This window comes from Chenopodium album, chromosome 15, assembly GCF_948465745.1.
Source record: "Chenopodium album chromosome 15, dcCheAlbu1.1, whole genome shotgun sequence".
Lineage (NCBI taxonomy): Eukaryota > Viridiplantae > Streptophyta > Magnoliopsida > Caryophyllales > Amaranthaceae > Chenopodium > Chenopodium album.
In genome coordinates, this window is record NC_137848.1 from 16,622,257 (window position 1) to 16,643,538 (window position 21,282).

Here is a 21,282-nt window from a genome sequence, read left to right on the forward strand (position 1 = left end):
AATTGATTAAATTAATAGTGAGAAATTGCCTTATTTTGTTGCACCAAGTTAAACCAATTTTATTAAAGAATGGTTCTTGGAAATAATATAGGTTAAATGCACTTGGATGAATTTATTTAAGTTGGACTTGTTATATTTTCATTTTTCCTCAAAATTAATTGATTCTAAAATTAATTTAGAAATTGATTAAATGTGTCACACAAAATCGGGATTTTTCCCAAGGTATGAGCACCTCAAATCGAGGCCGAAGAAGCCCAAGCTAGCTCTCGGCCAGCCGGACTGCTCACGCAGCCATGGGCTACCGAGGCTGCTCGGGTGCCTCAATTTTGGGTGCTGCTGCGTGTGTCGTGTATGGGCTGCTGTGCGTGCACCCCTTGGCGCACCATGGCAGCCTTGTGGCTTGCCATGGGTTAGTCGCTTACGGTGTTTGCTTTGAGCTTCCTTTGAGGGTTGTTTTTGTGCATAGTTTGGTACATAATTAAGGGTAATATGCGTAGACATTGCTTGTGAAGCAATGTGGTGCAATGAGATCGTGCGAGTTGTGTGCGAGTTGTGAGCACTCCAAGTCTTAGTGCTAGGCACTTGGATATTTTTGGACTACGTAATTTTTGCTTATCTTGCCGTTTTAATTATTTTATTAATTTAGTTTTAATTATTATAATAAATTTGGAGGCTAGGCCTCGGTTTTATGAGCGGCATTTGCAAAATTTTATTTTGGCAAATAATTAGGTTTTACCGGCTTAATTAATTGGATTAATTAAGATGGATGCGGAATTTAGTGGGAGCTTCAAATATTAATTGCGCTTATTTACATAATCGGTTAAAACAACTTTGACTAGTTTTAATTAGGCGAGTTAATTGGATTAACCACCTAGATTAGTTACTAGTTATCGCGTGGTTATGCATTGTTACTTGTTTTATCGTTGTAAAATGCATGGGCCATTCACAAATAGTGAATGGATGAATGAAATGTATATTCTCTCACAGGTTTTATAAAATGGCAACTAGTGGGGCCTGATAACCAACATATCTTTTCGCTTAATACATAGATGAGTAGGACTCATTGATGTAGTAATTCGAGCGTGAATTAAAGGAAAAGATGGAACCTTGTTTTACAGCGCATTAGATGCTTAATTATGCCTAACAAAGTATAAAATTCAAAGACTCTTAAAGAAATGGTTCTTAAAGAATATGAGATAAAGTATGATAAGAATTATAGGAAACGAGGAACAAAGAAAAGGAATGAGATTCCATGTTATTGAAGTTAACTTAGCAACTCATTATCTTCACAAAGTATCGGATACTGCTTGAGTGTTCCACTTTGAAAGTGACCTCAAATTATTTAAGATAAGCTAAGTTATCGACTTACAAGCTTAGAATGAATCAAGTGGTGCTACATAAGTTGTAAGGTCGTATGCTTTGTTTAAAGACCTTTAAGCTAAGGCTGGAACAAATAAATGGTTATTGTGTTCCATAATCAGCAATTGATCCGTTTACACACGGAAAGACTCATATTCAAAGCAATGAGCAATATTTGCAAATTTATTTGAATGGCATGGTTGTCTAAACCATGAGTCAAGAATGCTTGATTATAGACAAACATTTTCTTAACATGATAAACTGGCAAAAGCTCAAAGTCATGGGCATGATTTGCGTTCCAAACATCTTTAGCAATGTCATGATGAGTGTCATTTATGGCACTCATAGGGTAGTCTTTTAGGTAATTTCTTTCCCTTTCTCATGCTTTCTTCTCTTAATTTTTGTCCTTTTTCCTTTAGTTTCTCTTTTATTTATGTTTCTCGTGTTTTTATCGTGTTTTCCTTTATTTTGCTCTTTTTCCCTTTTATTTCCTTCCTTTGTTTACTTGTGTAGGTATTGTGAGGATCACCTTGGCAAAGGATGCAATTCGGGACCTCAATGATCAAGCAAGGAAGAAGCATTTGACTAGAGAGGGCTTAGAGAGGCCTTGGAGAGGTCTCGGAGAGGTTTCCAAGGTATTTCCAGTAGGCCGCGGGCGCGGGCCCAAGACGTGCAAAAGTATCAAAATGAGGCAAGAACTCCCCGCGGTTGCCCCGAGGGCTTCCCGCGGGCGCGGGTAAAATGGAGAGGTCTCTCCGCTCAGAGAGACCGCGGCCCCCTGATCAGCCTTTGGGAGCAGGGGATCTTGCCGCGGGCGCGGGTCATCTCCCCGCGGGCGCGGGCCCCTGATGCCGCGGGCGCGGGTGCTGCCCAGACAGCCCGCGGAGGGTTCCGTACCAATTTTTCCGCGGGCGCGGGTCTATCGGGAGAGGGCGCGGGAGCTGCCGTTTTCTTCTTAGCTTATAAATAGAATTGTATTTCCTTTTTGAATGGAACTTTTGGATAATATTTCATTAGCTTAGTTTTAGAGAGAGAAGTTAGAGAGAAGTTAGAGAGAAGTTCTTGGTTTTGGATTTGTAACTCAACATTTGATCAATCAAGTTTTGATTTCTTCATTTTCAATCATTAATATTAGTGAGAATCTCTCCCTTCTTTCATCTCTTACTGACTTGCTATTTTATTTTTGCTTGATGCTTGGTTTTTCTTGGATTTGAGTTTGATATTATTGAATGCTTTGATTTCTATTAGATTTTGATTTAGAATGATGATCAATGCAATTTCTAGTTATTTGTTTTTGAATTCCACCATGATTAATGAGTAGATTAGTTGCTAGGGAAAGGGGGAAGCATGTTTGATTAATGGAATTGCTAGTTGATGCTTTTTGATTGGTTGATTTGTTGCAATTAAATTGGTACACATAGTTTCGCATGAGATTGATTAGATTAGGATTGATCACCCTATAACATTAATCAAGATTGCATTGCAACTCTTAATGACTTGACCAATTGATTTGAAGGTTGCTCTAATTGATTGAGTTTGCTCGTGATTCTTCTTGGTTTGCCTTTCATATTGACCACTAGATTGGCCTATAGGAGATAGCATTTGAACTCTCTTGATTGCTACTATTGTTTGTCCATTGCAATACTTGAATTAATTGATTGAGCTTTAATCTAGCATTATCATTGATCTTGCATGTGGAACCCATATCCCTAGTGTTTCGACCCTTGATTACTTGTTAAATTTGAGCAAGTTCACTTTAGTACCAACCATAATCTCATTTTCGACTTCGAGGTAGCTTGACTTAGACTTTAGTTTTCATCATTGCATTCCCTTGGGATCGACCCTTAACTTGCCCTATATTCATATAAGGTTGGTTAGGTGTTTACAAATTTAGTTTGGCTTGGGGAAAGGGTAGATAACGACATGCATTTTCCTCTTGTCAAAATGGCGCCGTTGCCGGGGAGTGCTATTGGTGCTTAGCTTTTGTTGTTGAGTCTACTTCATTTTACTTGAAAAATACAAAAAGATTTTGTTTCTTTAGGCTACACTTGTAGCCGTGCTACTAATATTTTTCTTTGAGTTTTGCATGCATAGAACCCGTGATCGTTCCTTTGTTCCCCTTGATCCGGAAATTGAGAGAACTCTTTCAAGAAGAAGAGTGGCTAATAGATCCTTGGGTTATAGTTCTTCAAGTGAAGAAGAAATTCAAGAAGAGCAAGGCATGGGTGAAAATCCTAGAGTGGCCTTGAAGGAGCTTGGAGTGCCCGGGGCATATAGGTTTGAGAGCAGAATAGCTCCACCTACTACACCGACAAATGACTTCGAAATCCGGCCGGCAATGATCACCTTGATTGAGAGAAGGCAATATAGTGGGGCCAAGAATGAGAGCCCATTGAACCATCTAAAGGAGTTTGAAAAATATTGCAACACCATCAAAGTCAATGGGGTTTCTCAAGAATTCATCCGCCTCAAGTTGTTCCCTTTCTCTCTAATAGGAAGATCTTTGGAGTGGCTAGACAAAGAGGTGAAGCCCAACTCCTTGAGAACTTGGGACGATGTCACAAAGGCCTTCTTGTCCCGCTTCTACCCCCAAAAGAAGACGGCGGAGGCAAGAGCCTTGATTCAAGGGTTCAAGCAAAGGCCAAGTGAAAGCCTTTACGAAGCATGGGAGAGATTCAAAGAGTATCAAAGGGAGTGCCCTCACCACGGAATCCCCACATACCAAGTGATCCAAATCTTCTATGGCGGTTTAAGTCCCCAAGGCAAGTCATGCCTTGATGGAGGGGCCGGGGGCCCTATCATGAACAAAACCGAAGAAGAAGTTGTGGACATCATTGAGGACGTGGTGACATACTATAGGGATTGGCAAGATGGGGAGAGGGACTCTTCAAGCAAGCAATCTTCATTATACTCGGTGGACCACCTAAATGCAATCAACAACCTTTCCTCCCAAATGACAAACTTAGGAAAGGAGGTCACCGCAATCAAAGCTAAGTTGGAGAGCACTTCTTCCTCTTCTCAAGCCTCGAATCTTCCCTCCCAATTTAAGGGGAGAGGTACTCCTTCTAACTCTCAACCCCCTCCCTCTTCACATAATACGCCTATGGGTTGCTTGTTTTGTGATGCATGTGGATCGTATGATCATGACTCTAGTACTTGTCCTAATGAATGTGTTGATGAGTTTGATAATCATGAGAGTGAACATGTGAATTATGTGTCGAATAATAATGGTCAACGGTTTGATAATCAAAGAGGTCAATGGAATAGGAACTACCAAGGCCAAGGCAATTTTGACAACTATAACCAAGGTGGTGGTTATAGAAACCAAGGGAATCAAGGTTCTCGTGGTAGCTATAATAATCAAGGTTATAGTGGCCAAAATCAAAGCCAAAATTATGGTAATCAAGGCCAAAGTTATGGTAACCAAAACCAAGGTTATGGAAATCATAACCAAGGTAGTGGTAATCATAATCAAGGTGGTGGAAACCATAATCAAGACTATGGCCAAAGTCAAAATAGGAGTAATTGGAACAATCAAGGACGGGGTAATTTTCAAAATAATTCTCAAAGAGGTCCCCCACCCGGGTTTGTTCCAAAGACTCAAGGTGAAAGTTCCTATTCTCAACCTTCTTCACCTAGAACTAATTTGGAGGAGATAATTGAGAATCAAACCAAGTTGTTGAACACATACATGGCCGTAAGTGATAAAAAATTCAATGAAATGATGACCCACAATAAAATGCTTGAAAACCAAATCTCTCAACTTGCTAATGCCTTGAAATATCATGCAAGCCCTTCTTCTTTACCTTCCCAAGGTCTTGATCCCAAGAAACCCGTGAATGCTATTGTTACAAGGAGTGGAAAGGTTCTTGAGGAGAGATTGCCTAGGAAGGGTGTAGATAAGGAGATTCCTAGGGAGGTTTTGGTTGAGGATGAGGGGAATAAGGCATCATTGGATGAGGTGGTGGTTGAGACACCTAGAGAGGTGAGAGTAGAGAAAGAGATTGTGAGACCCAAGCTCCCCTACCCACAAAAATTCATGAGACACAAATTGGATGAACAATTTGGGAGATTCATTGAGATGCTAAAACAACTCCACCTTTCTCTACCTTTTACCGATGTGATCAACCAAATGCCAAACTATGCCAAATTCCTCAAAGACATTTTGAGTGGGAGAAGAACTTGTGAGGTTGTGGAGACCATCAATTTGACTGAAAATTGTAGTGCTATCATCATGAACAAAATGCCACCCAAGTTGAAAGACCCCGGAAACTTCTCCATCCCTTGTGCCATTAACAAGATGCAAATTGATAATGCCTTATGTGACTTGGGAGCTAGTGTGAGCCTAATGCCATATTCGGTTTATCAAAGACTTGAGCTAGGGGAACTCTTACCTTCTAACATTACCTTGCAATTAGCGGATAGGTTTATCAAATTTCCAAAAGGTAAGGTAGAAGATGTCCCTTTGAGGGTGGGGAAGTTTGTGTTTCCCGTGGATTTTGTTGTTCTTGAAATGGATGAGGATGACACCATTCCGATCATTTTAGGTAGACCCTTTCTTGCTACCTCGGGAGCCATGATTGATGTGAGGAGTGCAAAGATCTCCCTTAAGGTAGGAGAAGAGGTTATAGAATTTGATTTGAATGAGAGCATGAAGTATCCATGTTCTTCTTTGGAAAATTGTATGATGATTGATTCACTTGATATTGTTGTGTCTTCCATGCATGAGCACTTGCTCACTTCTAACGATGCTCTTGAGAATGTTTTGTTGAACAAAGACAAAGTAGGTGCTTCATGCAAGGAGATGACTTTCTATGAGGAGTTACTTGATGGGAGTGTGGAGGAAGTGGATGAGCAAACATGTTTGAAAATCTCAAGCAATGAAGCTTTGCAAGCGGCCACATCACAAGAAGGTAATGGTGTGCCTATGGTAGAGCTCAAACCTCTACCATCACACCTTAGGTATAAATTCTTGGGCCCTCATTCCACTTACCCCGTGATAGTTAGTGCATCCTTGAGCGAGAGCCAAGCTCAAGCGTTATGTGGTGTTTTGAGAAAACACCAAGGTGCTTTGGGGTACACAATTGATGACCTTAAAGGTATAAGCCCCGCCTTGTGCCAACACCACATAACGCTTGAGGAAGGCGCCCTTCCCTCTATTGAACGACAAAGGAAACTACATCCCCAAATGGGAGAGGTAGTTAAGAAGGAGATCACCAAGCTATTGGATGCGGGAATCATATTCCCCATCTCTAGCTCTAGGTGGGTCTCCCCCGTCCATGTCGTTCCAAATAAGGGGGGCATGACCGTGGTTGAGAATGAGAAGGGTGAGCTCATTCCAACTAGGACGGTCACCGGTTGGCGGATGTGTATAGACTATAGACGTCTAAACACATCTTCCAAGAAGGATCACTTTCCTCTTCCATTTATTGACCAAATGCTTGAGAGACTAACAAGGCACAAGTTTTATTGTTTCCTCGATGGGTATTCTGGATTCTTCCAAATCCCCATCCACCCTAATGATCAAGAGAAGACCACATTCACATGTCCTTATGGGACCTTGCCTACCAGAGAATGCCCTTTGGGTTGTGCAATGCACCCGCTACTTTCCAAAGGTGCATGATGAGTATCTTCGGAGATATGTTGGAGGAGGAAATGAAGGTCTTTACGGATGATTTTTCGGTGGGGGGTGTTTCTTTCGAGGAGTGCCTTGTGAATCTTGAGAAGTGTTTGGCAAGATGTGAGAAAGTCAATCTTGTTTTGAATTGGGAGAAGTGCCACTTCATGGTGGAGGAAGGTATAGTGCTTGGGCACAAGATTTCAAATAGAGGCATTGAGGTGGATAAGGCCAAAATTGATGTGATTGAGAAACTTCCACCTTCGGTGAATGTCAAAGGAGTGAGATCGTTCCTTGGTCATGCGGGTTTTTATAGAAGATTCATCAAAGATTTTTCACTCATTGCTAAGCCCCTAAATGACCTTCTTCAAAAAGATGTTGAGTTCAATTTTGATGACAAATGCTTGAAGGCATTTGATAAATTGAAGAAGGCCCTAATCTCTACTCCTATTGTTCAAGGCCCAAGGTGGGATTTTCCTTTTGGGTTGATGTGTGATGCGAGTGATTGGGCGATTGGAGGTGTTTTGGGACAACGGGTAGACAAGAAGCTTCATGTGATTTACTATATGTCCAAGACTCTATATGGGGCTCAAAAGAACTACACAACAACGGAAAAAGAATTTTTGGCAATTGTGCACTCTTTTGAGAAATTCCGGTGTTACTTGTTGGGTTCCAAGACCATAGTCTTCAAGGATCATGCGGCCCTCAAGTATCTCTTTGCCAAGAAAGAGTCCAAGCCAAGGTTGATTCGATGGGTGCTTGAATTGCAAGATTTTGAGATTGAGATTAGGGACAAGAAGGGTGCGGAGAATGTTGTGGCGGACCATCTTTCTCGCCTTGAAGGGGATCAAATTCATGATGATGGTCTACCAATAGAAGATAGAATGCTTGATGATTTCTTGTATGCCATAAAGGTGAAGGAACTCCCATGGTATGCCGATTTGGTCAATTTTCTAGCATGTGGGGAGTTTCCACCCTCTTTCTCCAAGAACCAAAAGAAGAAGATCAAAAGAGAGGCAAGGCACTATTTGTGGGATGATCCTATCTTATACAAACGTGGGGTTGATGGCTTACTTAGGCGTTGTGTTCCAAATGAAGAGGTGCCTAGTGTTTTAAGAATGTGCCACTCAGACCCTAGTGGTGGGCACATGGGTGTTTCCAAGACCGCTACCAAGGTTCTTCAAAGTGGTTTTCGGTGGCCACATCTCTTCAAGGACTCATGGGGCTTTGTTAAGTCGTGTGACCGATGTCAACGAGTTGGGAACATTTCCAAGCGAAATGAGATGCCTCAACAACCTATCCTTGAATTGGAGGTGTTCGATGTGTGGGGAATTGACTTCATGGGACCATTCCCCTCTTCATACGGGAATCAATATATCTATGTGGCGGTGGACTATGTTTCTAAGTGGGTTGAGGCCATTGCCTCTCCAATAAATGATCACAAGGTTATATTGAAGTTGTTTAAGAAGATCATCTTTCCAAGGTTTGGTGTCCCAAAAGCGGTGATAAGTGATAATGGATCTCACTTTGTCCATAATGCCTTTCAAAAGATGTTGAGGAAAGATGGTGTGCATCAACGATTTGGGCTTCCCTACCATCCTCAAACGAGTGGCCAAGTTGAGGTTTCAAATCGTCAAATCAAGCTTATTCTTTAGAAGACGGTTGCTCGCACTAGAAAGGATTGGTCGGACAAATTGGATGATGCTCTATGGGCTTATAGGACGGCTTTTAAGACACCCATTGGTACCACTCCATATCGCCTTGTCTATGGAAAATCATGCCATATCCCGGTTGAGCTTGAACATCGTGCCTTGTGGGCCATCAAGAAGATCAATTTTGACTTAGCAAGTGCGGGAGAGAAGAGGTGGTTGGATCTTCATGAGTTAGAGGAACTTCGGCTTGATGCTTACGATTGTGCTAGCACCTACAAAGCTCGATCCAAAGAGGTTCATGACAAGTTGATTGAGAAAAAGGAGTTTTGTGTAGGTGAAAAAGTCCTCCTCTACAATTCTAGAATGAAGTTGTTCCCCGGAAAACTCATGTCAAGATGGAGTGGTCCATTCTTGGTGAAGGATGTTTTTGGTAATGGAGCTGTGGAAATTTCTCCTTTGGATTCCTCATCTTCATTTAAGGTTAATGGTCATCGGCTCAAGAAGTATTTTGATGGAGTGTTTGTTGGTCTTGTTCACAAAATGATTCTTTTCAAACAACCTTGAGAGGGTGATGCACGTCGAGCTAACGACGTTAACCAAAAGCGCTTACGGGAGGCAACCCGGATTCTCGTCTCATTTTTCTTTTCTTTTCTTTTCTTTAGATTTTCCTTGATTAATTTTTGATCTTATGTTGCATTGGTTTTATGTTTGTTTTGTAGAGTGCCGATTAAAATATCATGTTGGATAGAAGAAGTTTTATGAAGAGTTTAGAGTGCAGGGGAGAGGGCTCCCCGAGGGCTTGGAGAGGCCTCGGGGCCTCCTTGGCTTTAAAGAGCATTTACAATCAGGAACTCCCCGCGGTTGCCCCGCGGTCTCTCCGCGGGCGCGGGGGAGTTTAGTGAGACCTCGGAGAATTTGGAGAGGGCGCGGCCCTCATTTCACCAAAAATGTCAAAAATGAATCAGGAACTTCCCGCGGTTGCCCCGCGGTCTCTCCGCGGGCGCGAAAAGTTTTGGAGAGGGCGCGGCATCCTTGGAGAGGGCGCGGCAAGCATCAGGTATAATTTCTTCATTTTTGGACAGGAACTTCCCGCGGTTGCCCCGCGGTCTCTCCGCAGGCGCGGAAGAGTTCCCGAGACCGCGGCTCTTTCGGGAGAGGGCGCGGGTAGCTGGGTTTCTAATAACCCGGACTCCCTCTCCTCTCTCTCTCTCCTCTCTTATTTTCTCACCTCCTCTATACTTTTCCCCTTTCTCTCTCTAAAAACCTCTCAAACCCTAACCCCAAATCATCAATCTCTTACTCTTCTCTTCACATTTTCCATCAAATCTTCACTTAATCTACCTTAATTCTCAAATTTCATCACTCCTACTCGAGTTTCTCGTGGTTTTTCGGCAATTTTCGGTAGTGTGTGGTGCTCTAAGCTTAATTTGAGTCTCCAATCTTGGTATACTTCTAACCTTTGTATTATTCTTGTCAATTTCACTTGATTTCTTTACATTGGTTGGTTTATCTTGATTTTGAGCATGATTTTTGTGTTTCATGGTTGTTTTTTGTGAAATTTGGTAATTTTTAGTGATGATTGATTTTTCTTGATAAATCTTGCATATATTTGATGGATGATTGTTGATATTGGTATTTGTTGTTGGAATTTTGGTTGTTGTGTTAATTGAAACAGGTACCTTGTAGTTTTTGGGGGTTCGGTTGGATTTGAAAGGAGGATTGTGAGTGTTTGAGGTGTTTGGTGTTTGTTTGACGGGGTTGGAGTATTTCTTGTGAATTTTTGTGAATTTGTGTGATAAAAATGAATTTGTTGAGAAAAGTTAAGAGTAGCAAAAACCGCTCGAACCAATCTCCCGGCCAAACTTCTCAAGGCCAATCCTCAAACCTTCAACCCCAAACACATTCCTCAACCCAAGATGACGCCCCTCCTCCTCTACCACCTCTAAAATTGTGGAACCGGTCTAAACAATTGCCCTTATATAACAAAATGAAAGACCGTCGGTTTAGACCCACCCGCTACTATTTTCGTGATGACGTGGCCAAGCTAGGCATAGATAATGACTTTGATGTACTCCTCGAAAACCTAAGCTTGGGTGAATTTTTGAAATCTACCCCCCGAACCTACTTGGAGCCTTCAATTGTGTTTTTCTCCACATTTGAATTTAATAGGGTAGGGGACACCGACTACATCATCTCTTTCCAACTCTTCAATGTAAAGCACACCATGAACCTAGCCGAGTTTAATGTTGCCCTAGGTTTCAACCCAAATGGTGATATCTTCGAGCCCCTTATCTCCCTTGCCCAAAGTGAGTACAATGAGGTTTCTTGGTGGAGAACCATAGCCCACAAAAAACAGTTTGACTCCAAGATATCCCTTGCTAGTGAGATCATCCATCCGGCCCTTAGGATCCTTCATAGAATTCTCGGGTACTCGGTTTATAATAAGCAAGATTTGGGGAAGTTATCTCGAGAGGAGATCTTAGTCTTGTGGATGGCTACTAAGCCGGAGTTGGGATCTAGGATAAACTTTGGCTATATTTTCATGGAGTGTTGCAAGGAGATCATGCATGGGGTTAAGACGGGGGAGATTCATTGTGGGGGCATGGTGACCCGTTTAGTGAGGTATTTTAAGCAAGAGCGGTTCTTAGAGTCTTGCACTCCGGTTGGAGGGAGTGAAGACATTTGGATTAGTTTGAGGCAGGTTAACACCCTCCGTTTCATAACTAGTACTAGGAGAGCCGGTACTTACTCTTGGCTAGTGAGGAATACCCACCATTGCCTTCTCCCTAACCCGGCCGCTACCTCCATCTTTCGCCAAGCTAGGAATGTTTGGATGGTCCCTAGGGACAATGGTAGGACAGATGAGGATGAGATGGAGGAGGATGCAAATTTTGTTGAGGGAGCCGGGTTTGAGGGAGTCAATGAGGAGGAGGAGGAAGGAAGAGGAGAAGAACAAGAGGAACAACAACAACAACAACCGTTTCATCAACAACATGAGCATTTCCAAGAGGATGCTCAAGGAAGAAGAAGAGAGAGAAAACAACAACGACAACAACAACATCAACACAACAACAAGACTTCCAAGGAGATGCTTATCTCCGGGAAATGGAGGCCATGAGAGCCCACATGGAACGCATGCAATTGAGCATGCAAGGTATGTTTTCTGACCACCAGACTTTATCTTATCAAACTAGCGCCTTGTATGACGCTAGTGTACGTAGGGGGGAGGTCACACCTCCGGTCAACTACCCTTATGTGCCGCCCCAACAAGGGCCGGTACCTTCCCGGGGTGGTGACGGCCTCTCTACGTACCCTTATTGGCAAGGGGTTGAGACTCCCGATGTGCCAAGGCGCAACTTCCCGCCCTATGATTATAGGGTCTCGGGGGGGAGTGATTATAGGGGTGACCCCGCTTATTACTATGTTGACCCTCGTCACCCCGAGCCCCTTGTTCAACAAGAGCCTTTTGACCAATTGACCCCATCCCAACAAGACCTATTTAAGGGTCATTATGGATTTCCTCCCGGTTTCACCGGAGGTTGGGATGAGGGTGATGGTTTTGGAGGTGATGATGGTGCCGGCCCCAGTGGCCAATAGCCCCCTTTTCGCATGTTTGTCTCCCTTTTTGCTCTCCCCTTTTTCCCTATTTTTTCATGTTTGTCGGCATCGGGGTCGATGCTTTCATTTTGTGAGGGGAGAGGGTCAAAAAGGATGTGTTAGCATGGGGACGACACCTTGGGCTCGGTGGGAGTTTTTTGATAAGGTTTTTGGTGGATCTTGGCTATTGGTCTCGTTGTTGTGTTGCTTGTTGTTGATTATTTCTTTGGATGATGTTTTTGGGAACTTTTTGAAACAAAAAAAAAAAAGAAGAGAAAAAAAAAATTTGGTCTCGATGATGATGGGTTCTTCTAGGTTTTTGTATATAGTTAGTGTTTAAGTGTTTTATTGTTTTCTTTTGTTTGGAAGTTACTAACAATTTCATTTTGTATATATATAGCTTTCTTTTCTTTAACTCACCTTGTTCGTAGCTCATGCTTTGGATTGCGGAACCCTTTGGAGAAGCTCGTTCCTACTCCTTGGGTATTTTAGTCTAGCACGGACGCTTGGTGATGCCTTTCTTATTTTACTCCTTTTTATTTTCACTTCTTTATTTTCTTGGTTGCTTAGATTAGGATTAGATTTAGGGGAAGTTGAACGGTTCGAGGATGTATGAATTTAACACCTAGTGTGTTTGGGGTCTTTGGCGATGTGGCCATTAGACCACTTGTTTGTCGATTGGGATAAACGTGTTATGATTGCATCTTTGCCCTTTCCTCTTTCCCTTTCCTATCTTTATCTTAGTTTTCCATCTTTTCTTTTCTTTCCCTTTTCTTTTGTTCTTGTGGTGTGCATATCTTTTTGAGGCTTTCTTTTTACTCTTTCTCTTTTTGAATGTCGGACTTGTATGCAATGGACTCTTGCTTTTGAATAATAGTCTTCCTAGGTAATTATGGTATGCATGGTTTGAGATTACGTTTGGTTGATTCTAGGATAAAGCATGCTAAGATAGTTGTCTAGAACTAGGGGGATCATGAAACCGGATTCTACTCGTTTGTGGCATGTTGGTAGTTGCTCCCTATCTTTGATTTGACAACCTTAGTGAGTTTTTGCTACAACCATGTGAGATGTATAATTGTTCAAGCTTTCATCAAATTCTTGCATGAGCAGCATGGATCCTTGATTTTCGCAAACCTAATCTAGAATCTTAGCATATGATTCCTAAGACCGTGACCGAACTACCTAGGAAGGACAAAGGCAGCTTTTTCGGGGAGGTATTTTCTTTTTTCTAGGATAGTCCCTTTTATGTTTTTTTTTTTTGGATTTGGGATACATTTACCTACTTGTTACCCCTTTGAGCCTTCTACCCTCTTTTCAAGCCGCATATTTAGATATTTTGAGCCTTTTGTTTCGTTCTCTTTCTTTTTGGTTTTTGTGAAGCAAGGGTCAATGTTTGGTGATTGTGGTGTATGAAGTTGGGGTTTGGTTCGATTTGGTACACATATTTGAGTTGTTTTTGTGAATAATGGTAAATGCTTTTGTAAAAGCCGTCCGAATTGAGAAAGAGGCAAGGACTATTGCTTTAAAAGTGTATGAGAAAATTCAAAAAAAAAAAAAAAAAAAAAAAAAAAAAAAACCTCCAAGTGTCTTTCACCTCTCTTCGCATTGAGGACAATGCTTCCTTTAGCTTGGGGGGGGGGGGGAAAGCGTTAAGTGTTCACGCTTTTTGTTCCTATTTTAGTAGAGTATTGTTTTGAATAAGCTTGGGGGTGTTAATACATTTTTGTTTGGTGATTACTTAAGTTTGGTGTTGAGATTTGGCCGGTCTTTGCTTCAAATTTTAGGATAACCACCAAATTTTAAATTTTTAGCCTACCTTAACCCTTCTTGCCTTACGTTACAACCTTGGGGAAGACCTTTGGACCTAGGAGTTGAGTCTTTCATCGGTGGAGGGAATCATAGGTTGTGGACTAAGGAAAGGGGATGCGAATTCAAGATGTCGAGTAGCCTAAAAACTTTGATCTTTTTCCGGTTCCTTTGCGGAATCTATGAGATGCTCACTAAGGGGAGATATGAGATTAGTAGGGGGAACGCGGTAAGACTGTTTGGGATGAAAGTGGAGTGTGATAACTAGTTCCTATGCTTAGCATATTTATGTTTCAATTAACCTTAGGTATCTTATAACGTGCATAACATAATTCACTTAGAAAGGTTGTTATTCATTTGAATTATAGTCTCTTTGTAAAGTCCATTTCGTAAAGATTTTGTTTCCTTTCCTCTTTCTTTTCTTTCCTTGGTTTGCCTCTTGGGGGTTTGGTGGAGAGTTATGGGTAAACTCTTAGGATACCCTTACGAGAGCATCACTCGTCCTCTAGGGCGATCTAGGGGTTCAAAATGGCTTGTTGTAGCTAAAAACAACCGTGATTCCTACAACAGTGAGTCCTAGTGTAAATTCTTACCCCTCTTTTTCTTTTTATTTCGAATTGTCCCTTCTTATTCCTTCTTGGCATTTGTTTTGCTCGGGACGAGCAAAAGTCTAGCTTGGGGGAATTTGATGAGTGTCATTTATGGCACTCATAGGGTAGTCTTTTAGGTAATTTCTTTCCCTTTTTCATTCTTTCTTCCCTTAATTTTGGTCCTTTTTCCTTTAGTTTCTCTTTTATTTATGTTTCTCTTGTTTTTATCGTGTTTTCCTTTATTTTGCTCTTTTTCCCTTTTATTTCCTTCCTTTGTTTACTTGTGTAGGTATTGTGAGGATCACCTTGGCAAAGGATGCAATTCGGGACCTCAATGATCAAGCAAGGAAGAAGCATTTGACTAGAGAGGGCTTAGAGAGGCCTTGGAGAGGCCTCGGAGAGGTTTCCAAGGTATTTCCAGTAGGCCACGGGCGCGGGCCCAAGACGTGCAAAAGTATCAAAATGAGGCAGGAACTCCCCGCGGTTGCCCCGAGGGCTTCCCGCGGGCTCGGGTAAAATGGAGAGGTCTCTCCGCTCAGAGAGACCGCGGCCCCCTGATCAGCCTTTGGGAGCAGGGGATCTTGCCGCGGGCGCGGGTCATCTCCCCGCGGGCGCGGGCCCCTGATGCCGCGTGCGCGGGTGCTGCCCAAACAGCCCGCGGAGGGTTCCGTACCAATTTTTCCGCGGGCGCGGGTCTATCGGGAGAGGGCGCGGGAGCTGCCGTTTTCTTCTTAGCTTATAAATAGAATTGTATTTCCTTTTTGAATGGAACTTTTGGATAATATTTCATTAGCTTAGTTTTAGAGAGAGAAGTTAGAGACAAGTTCTTGGTTTAGGATTTGTAACTCAACATTTGATCAATCAAGTTTGGATTTCTTCATTTTCAATCATTAATATTAGTGAGAATCTCTCCCTTCTTTCATCTCTTACTTACTTGCTATTTGATTTTTGCTTGATGCTTGGTTTTTCTTAGATTTGAGTTTGATATTATTGAATGCTTTGATTTCTATTAGATTTTGATTTAGAATGATGATCAATGCAATTTCTAGTTATTTGTTTTTGAATTCCACCATGATTAGTGAGTAGATTAGTTGCTAGGGAAAGGGGGAAGCATGTTTGATTAATGGAATTGCTAGTTGATGCTCTTTGATTGGTTGATTTGTTGCAATTAAATTGGTAGACATAGTTTCGCATGAGATTGATTAGATTAGGATTGATCACCCTATAAAATTAATCTAGATTGCATTGCAACTCTTAATGACATGACCAATTGATTTGAAGGTTGCTCTAATTGATTGAGTTTACTCGTGATTCTTCTTGGTTTGCCTTTCATAGTGACCACTAGATTAGCCTATAGGAGATAGCATTTGAACTCTCTTGATTGCTACTATTGTTTGTCCATTGCAATACTTGAATTAATTGATTGAGCTTTAATCTAGCATTATCATTGATCTTGCATGTGGAACCCATATCCCTAGTGTTTCGACCCTTGATTACTTGTTAAATTTGATCTAGTTCACTTTAGTACCAACCATAATCTCATTTTCGACTTCGAGGTAGCTTGACTTAGACTTTAGTTTTCATCATTGCATTCCCTTGGGATCGACCCTTAACTTTCCCTATATTCATATAAGGTTGGTTAGGTGTTTACAAATTTAGTTTGGCTTGGGGAAAGGGTAGATAACGCCATGCATTTTCCTCTTGTCATGTCACATCGACAAGAACATACTCAAGGCTTTATTAGATAGGCTCTTGATAGTTGATCGATTCGAAATCTTTCTAAGACAAGCAAGTCTTACTTGTTAAAACAGACAAAGTAAAGAGCTATTGTTCTTAGTATAGACAATTGACTCCGAAAGCTAAAGAGGATTCATTTACTTTAACGTTTCACGAAGAATTTTAAAGAATATGGCTATATTCATCAAATGTGAACAAACTTGACCTTGAAAAGTTCAAGAGTTCAGTGAAGTACAGAATCGACATGGCAAGATATCAAAACGTCTAGATTAGATCGAGCGATGTTTGCTTGAGCCAAGCGTGACCATCACAAAGTTATGAAATTGAAATTTTCATAAATAAATCCACAAAGAACATAATGTGTCTTCACAGAGACCTCGATGCCATTTAAAAATGACTCGAACAATGATGGATCACATCCCTTCCTATAAAGTTCTTAAGATTTGCACGAAAGTCTAATGTTACACTAAACAAAATGTCAAAGCTAAGAAAGGACGCCATATTTAGTTATGGACAGAATTAACTTTTAAATGTATTTTCAAGTATATGTCTAAAACTCTTAGCCACAGTGGGAGTTCACTGGCTTAGTGGGAGCTAAGTGACTCAGTGGGAGCTCACTGGCTTAGCAAGAGCTAGGTGGTTGAGTGGGAGCTTAATGGCTCATTAAAGGCTAAGATAGCTCAAGTGGGAGCTAACTATTTGTTTTACAACAAACTTTTACCCAAAGACAATATACATGTCTCTTTGTAAGCATTCAAGTGAGACCATGGGCATTACCTCCACAACCTAATTGAGAACATAGTGTTTGTTGCTCTAAGTGGTGTCTTTCTAGAAAGTAACACATTTCCAAAACGACAAGTGGTAGGAAAATGAACTCGATGACCATCGAGCTTAGCAACAAACTAGAACTGAGAATCTCGGAAGACCTTAAAAGGGCCTCGTGAGAATACTTGATTAAGAATACTCAAAAGATATTTACAAGTGCCTTTAAAGAGAATTCATTTCTCAGAAAACTTTTGAAAAGTTGGAGTAAGATCAAGAAAATCAAAGGACTTTGGAATAACCCCGTATAGGTATAGAATTCACCAAAGGCTTGGATTGAATCTTATAAATTTTCTATTAAGTTAGAAATAAACCTATGACTTACAAGCATACTATTTACTATTAGATAGTAAGGGAATAATGTCTTGTAAATATAGCTACCACAAATCCAAATTCCGAATAATGGCTAGAGGCCATGAAAATCCGAAACAGACCCCATGTTTGAAAATCATGTTTTAAAACTTGATTAATTTGCATAAAGGGTGAAAGACCCATCGACTGCAAATAAGTTTTCGAGAAAACTAACAAATGTGGAAATGTATATGTATACATGGCTAAATTGGTTGAAAAGGATACAATTAAATTCACGAAGTTGATTTTAATAAAAACCTATTCACCAATCGGAATGCTAAAGTCTTTTGGTGATTGTTGTAGCAAAATTGCACATATGAAATATGACAAAATAGATACCAAAACCGCCTTCCTAAAAAAGGATTTTGGAAGTGACTATAAAATAGTCTAAGGGTTTTGAAAATCTAAATAAATGCTATATTTGAAAGCAAGATCAAAGAATTTGTCATGGGATTAAAGGAAGCATTGCATATAGGAATTGGAACGTGTTCTCTCATGAAGTTAATAAGAGGATTGGCTTATGGAGAAACATAGACATTCTTATGAAGAAGAAGTTTAGTGAGAGCAAAAGTAAATTGTATAAAGGTCCAACGAAAAGTTTACGAACTCTATTGTGAAATAACTATCAAATGCTAAATGCTTAGATTTGAAAGTAATTTCGACAATGGACCAAGCAAAAGACGATACTTAGTACATATTGGTATTAAGATTTATTGTATAGACTTAATAAAATGTTTGAACGTGTAAAGGAATTTACCGTGTTAAACATGAATTGAAGGACTTTGAAAGACTTTCGACCCGTATGTATAAAACTAAGTAAATGTTTGAACTAAGTATAAGCTAGGCTAAATACTAAGTCAAACATGAAAGACTCTAATAGAGACTTTGAACCATATCACACAGCAAACAATTTAAGCAAGACCCAGTGAAACTGAATAAGCTAAAATGTCACATGGATGGAATGAGATTGAGAATTACTCTACAACTTAATCCATCATGTACGCTATGATATGGAATCGTCGCACAACTTACTTGCTTAGAGCATGTGAAGTATGTATGTAGTACCAATCAACCTGAATCTATGTAATAGATCGTTAGATAATGGCCAAGAACATCCAAAGTACTTGGATAAGTAACAGGATGAGTTCTTGACTTGTGGAAACAAATAAAATTTGAGAATTAATGTTGCAACCACAAACCTTAACAAGGATTAGATCCTGAACAAGGAAGTCGTTTATAAGCATGAGCTAATAATGAGTCGTGGCTTAAGAATGGTAACATGGACGTGCATCCATGTGTAATGTGCGGGAATTTAAGGAAAATTTCCATGATCACAAGTGATTAGGGTATCCCAAATCATTGTGAGCCATTTGGAGTGAAACCCAAGCAAAGCATCATCAGGAAGTCTACTAAAATATATGTTGAGAATATTATTGCCTTAAAGGCGATTATAAAGAAGATGTTCTATGGAAAGTTCGTTGTTGAACGTAAATGATTGTAGGTTGTCAAGTTGAAGATCTCAATCATGAAAATGAGTGGGAGCCATCACGTGGACAATAAATCCTAAATCACATATAATACATGGCACTCTCAATTTTAATCATCTTATTATGAGAGTGATCAGTAATGAAGATGCTAAGATTAGCAAAGTAATTATAACTAAACCTATGCAATAAGTGAACGACAACATTCACAATTGCATGAAAGAAATCAAGCATATTAGATATGGGTGAAATTTCTATAAATGTTTTATAAAGAGTGTTACTCTTAAATCATTCGGAAAAACCATTTATCATAAGATGAACCTTTTACGTTTTGGAGTAATTTAATTTCATGCAATTTTATCACTCCGTTTGCTATTTAATTGTGGTTTAGAATTAAATAATGAGTCCATTCGATTCTTGGAATATTCAAAATAGGCTATCAAGACCAGTCTTGGTAAGGAAACACCTATTAAGTGAACATTGAATATTATAATCGAAAATTATCCCTAATCGAGGTCATTTAAACGATGGACGATTAATGACCATTTGAGATTAGTGTGTAGTTTGATTCATAGCACCGTTTCTTGTGCTACAAGGACATGATCGTCATAAATCATTTGCACGGGTATTGGTTTAGAACCATACCGGATCGACCTATGAGAATACTTTAAGAGATTAAAAATCGTCATAAGTATACTTCTCATTATTGCTATCGGACCCTTTTTCCTCGACCATGAGTATTGTGAGCTTTCTTGTTTGAGTACTAGTCCGCTTTGAGGATTGTCAAACATCTGCCGTAACAGGGGATTATAACGGCATCACTTGGGCGGCTAGGTCCTCTTAGTAAGAGAAGCTACATTACAAGACTGCAAATGTCCCCCTACTAAAAATAGGGAAGATGTCTTTGTTGTTTACAAGGCCTCTCGTAGAGCGAGACTGTAAAAAATGCATGGCCGTGCTCGGATGAATTTTAGAAATCATCTATTTATTGACAGTCGGACTCGGAATCGAGAAACACTTTTGAACATAATAAGGATGACAAATTAATCTTACCTTATAGTTCATGAAGAGGCATTAAGCGACATAGGAAAAGGGCTATACACTAAAAGCACACTTGTCCGGAAGAACAAGTGGGAGATTGAAAGGAATAGTGTCCTTCGAACAAGTGTATTATTCCGATAAGGGGTTCAGAATTATTAGAAAGCTAATTTTTCAGTGAGGTCAAGTGATCGGAATGCCTGGGTGGAGGCCGCATCCGATCAGTAATATTAATGTATAATTAATATTACAGCTTAATCTTGATTGAACCCTTCGGGTCACACCCAAGCAACTAACGAGCCGAAGCGACGAATTAATTAGGAATTAGTTAATAAGTCGACCGAGTGATTAATATTTAGACGTCGAAAATTTGAGCTTGGAGTGTCGAAACCGAGCGTCGGAAGTTGAGTCGAAAATAGTAAAAGACGAGACGTGAAAATAATAATAAATCAACAAAGACCAAAATACCCCTAGCGTCGGAATGCCCCAAGCAAATCGAGCGTTAGGGGCATATGGCCTAGGATGGTGGCTAGCATACGCACCAAGCCGAGCCTAGGCTGGGTGGTGCGTGCTAGCGCACCAATGCTAGCATCGCAAAGCTGGGCGCTGCCTTGTGCATGCATTGGCTAACAGCCATGCCATAGCAGCAAGGCACAGCAGCTAGCACGCTAGGCGCGCCAGCCCGCATCAGCTAGCAGCAGCATGGTTGGGCTATTGCGTGCTGCCTAGCAAGCTGGGCTTCGGCCTAACAGCCCGCAAGCAATGCGTGGCTTGCTAGGCCGTGGCAGCTGGTAGCCCGCACCAATGTGTGAGGCATGCTGGCAGGCAAAAGCTAGCAGCCCACACATTGTGCACGGCGTGCTGGCAGCTAGCCTTGACCAAGCAGCCCGCACTTGGTGCGTGGGCCTGCTGAGCCGTAGCACATGCAGCCAACCTTGGGTGCCTTGGTGCCCAAGTGTGGGTGCAACATGGCGCAAAATAAATGGGACTTGGGCCAATGAGGTGGCCGGTTATGGGAGTGAGAGTGGGGAGCAAGTTTGGTCCCCCCCCCCCCTTCAAAATGGTCCTCACCTAACCTCTCATATGAGCTTGCTACTTGTTGATTTATTACTAGTTTGATTATTAGTTTTATTTTAGCTTTAAAATAAAATTGGAAAATCAAATTCTCCTACATTGATGGGAGAGCTTTTCACACTCATGATTTTCCCTATAAATACCCAAGTTGGGGT

General features: G+C 40.9%; 1 pseudogene; it reads right to left on the reverse strand.

The window, feature by feature from the left end:
* Positions 1 to 3,972: 3,972 nt before the first annotated feature.
* On the reverse strand, positions 3,973 to 4,071 carry LOC145583596 (small nucleolar RNA R71; annotated as a pseudogene).
* Positions 4,072 to 21,282: the final 17,211 nt, after the last annotated feature.